The sequence below is a fragment of the Nannospalax galili genome, unplaced genomic scaffold (genome assembly GCF_000622305.1).
Source record: "Nannospalax galili isolate Female #2095 unplaced genomic scaffold, S.galili_v1.0 scaffold1118, whole genome shotgun sequence".
Classification (NCBI taxonomy): domain Eukaryota; kingdom Metazoa; phylum Chordata; class Mammalia; order Rodentia; family Spalacidae; genus Nannospalax; species Nannospalax galili.
Window position 1 is genome coordinate 104878 of NW_008342011.1, and position 7989 is coordinate 112866.

General features: G+C 37.3%; 1 protein-coding gene and 1 pseudogene across 2 annotated transcripts in view; both read left to right on the plus strand.

The window, feature by feature from the left end:
• Kif16b (kinesin family member 16B) overlaps positions 1–7989 on the plus strand; it is a 299448-nt gene that overhangs the window by 94825 nt on the left and 196634 nt on the right. The window lies entirely within an intron of this gene.
• On the plus strand, positions 5072–5964 carry LOC103737954 (annotated as a pseudogene).

Consider the following 7989-nt stretch of genomic DNA (forward strand, 5'->3'; position numbering starts at 1 on the left):
CTACATAGGGAAATGCATTTCTTTTTGCACTTCTCTAAAGTGGGCTTTGGTCAAAGATCTCCCAGAACATATATCAAAATAAAGTGTTATTTGTCACTGTCTCCAGCAAGAATTTTTCTGGGATTCTAACCTGGGACTCTTTATTTCTTTTTCTGGGGGTAAGTTGTAAAGTATGGTAGTTGAAGAAGGAAGAGGGAAAGGTTATGTGACATGTTGAGATGTCTGACAGAATCTTCAGGCATTTTGGACCAGGTTTGGGGAAGCTTTAGAGATGAAGTTCTGGGCTCTGAAATGCTTTGTGGGAAGGCAGGTCTTGCTGCCCTGGATAAGACCAAACTGCTGTGCAGCATTCAAAGGCCACTAAACATGGCAAGTAACTTGGGGTCAGTCTCTATATTCTTTCCTAAACCAGGATTGACAGAAACATGGGGGCAGAAGCCATGGTTCATGTGGGAAGTCTGAGCTATGAGAGGCAAAATGTAGTATTTAATCTCATTGTATCTGAAATCAGATTACTCAACCTCCAATCCAAGTCCATTATTTGTTAGTTTTATAGCTTGGGAAAATTACTTACTGTGTTAGCAATCTCATATAGTATCTGTTTCCCTTTTGGTGCTTGGAGGGCCAGTCCTACCCTTTATAAAGGATCCTTTATAAAGGATCATGATGATTAAGAAAGAAGAACTTGCGTATGAGCGTGTGAGCTGAATGTTGTGTACACATGGATGCACATAAGGTGCCTGAGCCTTAACTGGAATAAGAAAAGAGTTCAGGCTGTTTTTGCAAGAAGGCACGGAATGCCTTTTCTGTTGGTGTTTACTTGGTTCAAAGACAGAAAAGTAATCTACTGCAAAGGCATTGATGTCATGTTGGATTTCAGAATTTAAGTAGTGAAGAGCTGTGTGTTCCAAATTGAGCCCTCGTAGGAAATGTGATTCTGCCAACTACTTGTTTATATGAGCAAAATACGGTGAGCTTGAATGGTAGATACCCAGAAACTCTAGATTAGGCCTCACACCTCCAGAATTATATCTGGGCTGCTCGTACTAAGTCCCAGTAGAAATATTTTATTGAACTAACTTTTGAAAAAAACAGCATTAAACTTTATTGAAGGACATTGTAAGAAGTGTACTAGAAAATAGGATGTCATGAATGATTGGAGGAACTGTCCAGAACAAGTCCTGTGATAGCCCATGGTGCAGTTCCCTCCTTGCCTTAGTGAATTCATTTAGAGTCAAAGATTAGTCCCACCCAAAACAGATACACTTTATGATCGCTCCTCTTTAATTTAACCCACTATTCTTTTGTTTTGTTTTTCCCCTATTTTAATGTTTTGTTTTTCTTTTTATTATGTGTAAGATCTTATTTTGAGACAGTCTTTTTGTGTAGACCGGGTTGGCCAGGAATTCATGATCTTCCTGTCTCAGTCTCACAAGTGCTGGAGTGTTAGGCATGCACCACCATGCCCAGCTATTTATCCTATGCAAAGTCTTGTTGGGTATTAGAATGGAAGTAATAAAGAATATGTGTTGTCACTCCCATGAGCTGTTTGTTGGTTTTGACTGTAGTTGATAATTCATTCCTAGCTGATAATTCTTCCATTTTATTGGGAGATGCAGAATGATGAGTTTTGATTATATCACCCTTCATTCTTTGTTGGTTGGCGTCTCTTCTAAGGTTGCATGGATCACCAGGGCATGTTTTTCATCTTCTGAAAGGGCAGGATAAATGCTTACTTTTTCACTTTATAATCTTTAAGGTAAGGAATTGGTTTTTTAGGTTCTTCAGATGAGTTATATTTTTCTTCACTTTGGCTTTTGACCTTTATCACAGATTCTTATAAAATTTCTTAAATGTGATGTTTTTCAGTCAATTCTAGACATCCTCTTTGACATGCAAATTCTAATGACCATTCAGTGGCTGTTTTTCAACCTGTGCCCTTTTATAACTTTACAAATCCTTGAAAGATTTCCTTGCCTTCTTGTTCTCTTATTCTGGCATTCCTCGACATGACAAGCACATGCTGAAGCCAGCCAAACATTTCTTCAGGGAGTTATGGTTCCCAAGGTGAGCAATGGCAGTAGAGGCCAATGTCTGTACACCGGGGTGCTCACCTCTGCCGGAATGCTGTTACTCCTAAGCCACTAAATTCAGTGGTTGTGTTTAATTTGATTTCACAATTATTTCAAAGAGTAAAGCATACTATTAAAACTATCAAGTGATGGGCTGGAGAGATGGCTCAGCAGTTAAGAACACTGGTTGTTCTTGCAGAAGACCTGGATTCAATTTCCAGCACCCACATGGCAGCTAACAACTGTCTGTAACTCCAGTTCCAGGGGATCTGATAGCCTCTTCTGTCCTCCACAGGCATTGCATAACACGGGTGCACTTACCTACATGCAGGCATAACACTCATACACATAAAATAAAAATAATAAATAAAATTTAAAAGAATCAAGTGAACATAGCTAAATTTGTTCATATACAGGTTTTCTATTCTATCGATTTACATGTCTGTTATGTGTCAGTACCATTATATTTTTATTACTGTGGCTCTGTAGTATAACTTGAATCAGAGTATTGTGCTGTTTCTAACATTATTTCTTTTTGTTCAGGGTTGCTTAAGCTATCAAGGGTCTTTTGTACTTCCATATGGATTTGAATATTGCTTTTACTGCTTCAGTGAAGAGTGTCACTGGGATTTTAATGCAGATTGTATTGAATCTGTAGGTTGCTTTTGGTAGACAGCCATTTTTACAACATCAATTCTTCTACTCCACGAGCATGAGCGGTCTTTCCATCTTCCAGTGTCTTTCTAAGTCTTTCTTTAGTGGTTTTAAAGTTTCCTTTGTAGAGATCTTTTTTGCTTCTTTGGTTAGATTTCTTCCAAGTTTTTTGTTTTTGTTTTATTTTTTCCATTTTGTTGTGAGGCAATTGTGAATGGAACTCTTTCCCTGATTTCTGTCTCAGCATGTTTGTTAGTAGTATATATAAAGGCTGCTAAATTTTACATGTTAATTTTATATCCTGCCACATTCCTGAAAGTATTTATCAGATATAAGAGTTTTCTGGTGGAATCTTTTTTTCCCCTTCATTATAACAAATTTTATTGGTTAAAAAAATTAAAATTACATTGTATACATGTATGAAATTCTCAAAGAATTAATAAAAAAGAATAATACAAATAAATGTAATTTTAAAAACTAAAACATTTAAAACAACATAAAAATTTCTCTTTTTTTCGCTAAATAAAGCAAGGCTGAGATCCAACATGTTGTGAGGTGGAATCTTTTTTTTTAAAATATTTTTGTTTTATTTTTTGTGTATGAATGTATTGTCTACATGCATGTAAGTGCACCTGTGTCATGCAGAGGTCAGAAGAGGGTGTCGGATTCCCCTGGAACTGGAGTTACAGATGTTTTTTAGCTGCCATATGGGTACTGGGAATTGAACCCAGGTCCTCTGCAAGAGCAGTCAGTGCTCTTAACCGCTAAGCCATCTCTCTGTCCCCTCTGGTGGAATCTTGAGGATCTTTTATGTCCAGAGTGATATTACCTACCAATAAAGACTTTTTGCTTTTTCTCTTTTCTCTCTCTCTCTCTCTCTCTCTCTCTCTCTCTCTCTCTGTTTCTGTTGTCTTATTGCTCTAACTTAGACTTCAGGCACTATATTGAATATGAATGAAGTGAGCACTTTTGTCTTATTTCTGATTTTAATAGAAAAGCTTTGATTTTTTTTCCTCATTTAGTATAATATTGACTGTATGTTTGTCATATATAGCCCTTATTATGTTAGACACATGTTCCTTTTATTTCCAGTCACTTTATAGCTTTCATTGTAAGGGATTTTGGATTCTGTCAAAATTTTGTGCAGCTGTAGAGACTGTCATGTGATTTCTGTCCTTGAGTCTAGTTAGGTATTTGGTGTATTGATTTGTATATCATGGATTTTCATCCTGGAATGAAGCCAACTTGATCATGGTAAATGACTTTTTGATATGTTCTTGAATTTGCTTGACAGGTATTTTATTGAAAATTTTTATGTCTGTGCTCATCAAGGGATTGGGCTGTAATTTTTTTATCATTGTGTTTTTCTATTGTTTTGGCAAGAGTAATGCTAGCTTTATAAAAAGGTTGATTGCATCCCTTCGCTTCCCTTTGTATAGAATAGTTTTGATGAGTATTGATACTAATTTTCTTGAAAGGTCTGGTAGAATTCAGCAGTGAATCTTTTTTAGTTGGGAGATTTTAAAATTACTGTTACTGCTTCATTTTCATTGCTGGCTAAAGGTCTTTTAAAATTATTTATCTCATCTTGATATACTTTGGTAGGTCATTCATATGCATTCATTTCTTTTAGTTTCTGATTTAGTAGAATATGTCTTTAATGTATTACCTAATGGTTTTCTCAGTTTCATTGGTAATTTCATTGGTCTCCTTTCTCAACTCTTACTAATTTGGTGTCTTCATTAATATGTTGTTTAACCCTCTGAGCTTGTGTTGTGTTCTAATGCTTCTCTTGCTGTTCATGTCTGATTTTATTCCATTGTGACAGAGTATGAGAGATGGTTTTAATTTTCCTATATTTATTAAGATTTGCTTTGTGTCTTTTTTATGTGATCTATTTTAGAGGAAGTTCCATGGGTGGCTGAGAAGAATGTGTATTTTGCAGTGTTTTGATACAATGTTCTGTGTATGTTTATTAGGTCCATTTGATATATGATATAATTTAAATCAGACATTTTTCTGTTTATTTAATCTTTTTGTCAGGATAGCCTTTTGGTGGGAGTAGGGTATTAAAGTCACTTACTATTATTATATTGGGGTTAATTTGTATCTTTATATTTAGTAGTGTTTCATGTTTGGTGCACATATGTCTAAAAATTGCAATATCCTCATGATACCTGTTCCCTTAATCTGCATGCAGTGACTGTTCTTAAAAAAAAAAAAAAATCCTGTGTGTGTGTGTGTGTGTGTGTGTGTGTGTGTGTGTGTGACTGTAAGCTGCTGCCAAAGCTGGGGACAGTTTGTTGAACCCTTTAGCCCTGCCAGCTGAGACTCACGCTGCAGCCATGTCCCACTACCTGTGTCCTCCCAACACATCTCTGTTGTCAGGAACGTGGAGGATGACACCAGGCCTGAAGAATTACAGTGAGAATTTAGTCGTTTTGGTCCTATAGTTGATGTGTATGTTCCACTTGATTTCTGTACTCGACATCCAAGAGGATTTGCTTATGTTCAATTTGAGGATGTTTGTGATGCTTAAGATGCTTTACATAATTTGGACAGAAAATGGATTTGTGGGTGACAAATCAAAATACAGTTTGCACAGGGGGATCGGAAGACACCAAATCAAATGAAAGCAAAGGAAGGGAGGAATGTGTACAGCTCTTCACACTATGGTGATTATGACAGATACAGATGTTCTAGAAGCCGGAGTTATGAAAGGAGGAGATCAAGGAGTCGGTGTTTTTATTACAACTATAGGAAATCTTATAGTCCTAGAAACAGACTGACTGGAAGACCACGGCATAGCAGAAGCCATTCCGACAATGATAGATTCAAACACCGAAATCGATCTTTTTCAAGATCCAAATACAATTCAAGATCACGGTCAGAGTCCCAGCCCAAGAAAGAAACGAAGGCTAAATCATGTTCTAGGTCTGCATCTCACACCAAAACTAGAGGCATCTCTAAAACAGATTCCAAAACACATTATAAGTCTGGCTCAAGATATGAAAAGGAATCAAGGAAAAAAGAACCACCTAGATCCAAATCTCAGTCAAGACCACAATCTAGGTCTAGGTCAAAATCCAGATCAAAGTCTTGGACTAGTAGTCCTAAATCCAGTGGTCACTGATAGTATAAATCATGATACTTTCTAGGCATGTATCATTCATTTACTCATAGTTTGGTATACTTAAATTATCAGGACTACAATGTTGCAATGATGTGTTTAAAAAAACACTTTGTTAGTTTCCCTGTACCAGGCAATGATTATAATTAAAATGATATGCTGTTGAGAAGCAAAAAAAAAAAAAAAAAAAAAAAAAAATCCCAGTCACCACTCATCAAAGAAACTTCTTTTGCACCAGAGACTATTACCAGGTATCACAACTGGTCACACAGAGACATCTATGAAATGCTCATGTCTAAGTGACACATCTACAGTGAAACCTCTGCACCTAAGGCTCATGGAACATAGAACATGGGTAAAGAGGACATGAATGAATCTCTCAATTCTCATTAATGACTCTCCCTCATGCAACAGAGGGCGAGGAACACAAAAGGTCACAAATGGCCAAAGTGTAGAGATTAAGAGTCTGCAGATTGTTGGCTCTTGGACAGGACTCCTGTATTAAATTTCAGTCGCCGAAGGCTCAGGGAGCATTGTGGAAGAGGGGCCAGAAAGATTGTTAGAGACAGAGAGGCAGTGCATGACCATATGGAAATAGAGTCCTTCAAGATCCTGGGACCCTGTTCATATCAATCTACAGCAGTGGTGTCAGCATACACAAATCCCATGCAAATGCAAGCAGACAAAAACCCAGCATAGAATTGGGAAAATGAACAGCAGGCCCCCAATCTTAGCTGAAGAAATATTGGCAACTGATGACTGCTAGGTGAGCAAGAGTTGATCTTCCTAAAGTGAGGGACTCTAGATAAGCTGACTAGACTTCAGTGGATGAACTTGCACTGAGGGATGTCTTGGGACACTAGCTTGACACAGTAGGCTTTAAGACAAATGTTAGAATGTATAAATTCCAGTTGGATGGGGGCTATAGGAAGGTGCTAGTGGGGAAGGGAGTATAAAGATGATTAAGATTGAGATGTTGCGTATGAAATTCAACAAAAATTCTATAAAAACAATTTTAAAAATCTCTTCTGACTAATTGTGGTTTGAAGTCCATTTATTAGAACAGTGAATCCTGCTTGTTTTTTTTTTAATCCATTTGCCTAGAATGTCTCTTTCCATCTTCTCACCCAGTAGTATCATCTGTCTGTGATGATGAGATGCATTTCTTGTAGGCAACAAATGGATGGATCCAGCTTTTTAATCCAGTATGCTAGTCTCTGTGCATTTTGATTGGTAGAACTTATAAAAACAAGATATATAGCTTTATAATCACAAAATAGTTTCTATATATGATTCAAAGTGTGGAAGTTATGAAATAAAATATTAATTTGTGGGACTTTGTGAGACTGGGAATGAAGCTCAGTAGTAGAGTGGTTCCTTAGCATACAGAACACTTTGGATTTGATCCCCAACACTGAAAAAAATACCCAGTCCATGACATATTTCAATATACATATACATTCAGTTATAAGTACAAAATTGTATATCATTCGTGTACTTACACACAGACACACACACCTCAATGACAAAATATAAACAAACAGAAAGATTTAGGGAAAAGATTGCAATACCTATTGCTGATAAAATCTGGTCTTTACACATAGGGCTTTAGAAATTCTAGGACAGGGAAAGTCCCTGGAACACGGATACACAGGCATGTAAGGGATAAACTGGGAAAGTTAGAAAACAGCTGTGAGCAGGAGAACAAGTCAAAATCCATCCAGAGGATTTAGCTGCTTGTGAAGATCAACAGCAGACTGCAGGAACCACAGCTTAAGGCAGAGAGGCTTGGAGAATCTGCACTGTACTTTCAGTAATGGTTTAGTTAGAGTTAGACAAAAGGTACACAGTGGTGCCACCGGCAGAGAGAGGAGACATGCCAGGAAAATCCTGTCTTCTTGACCTTCAACTGGAAAAGGTGGGAGGGGATGTCAGTTTGAAAAGACTGTCCCTGAGTTGGTTGCTGGGCAGCTCAGGAATCTCTATGAACCACACTCTGTTTAGGGTAGACCAGGACTCCTATCTCTTAAGATGGTCTGCAATGAAATTTCCATATAATTTCTTTCAGTCTCTTTCTTTTCCACCTCCACTTTTGGTCACCTTCTTTAGCCTTTGACTTTGAATTCTTATATA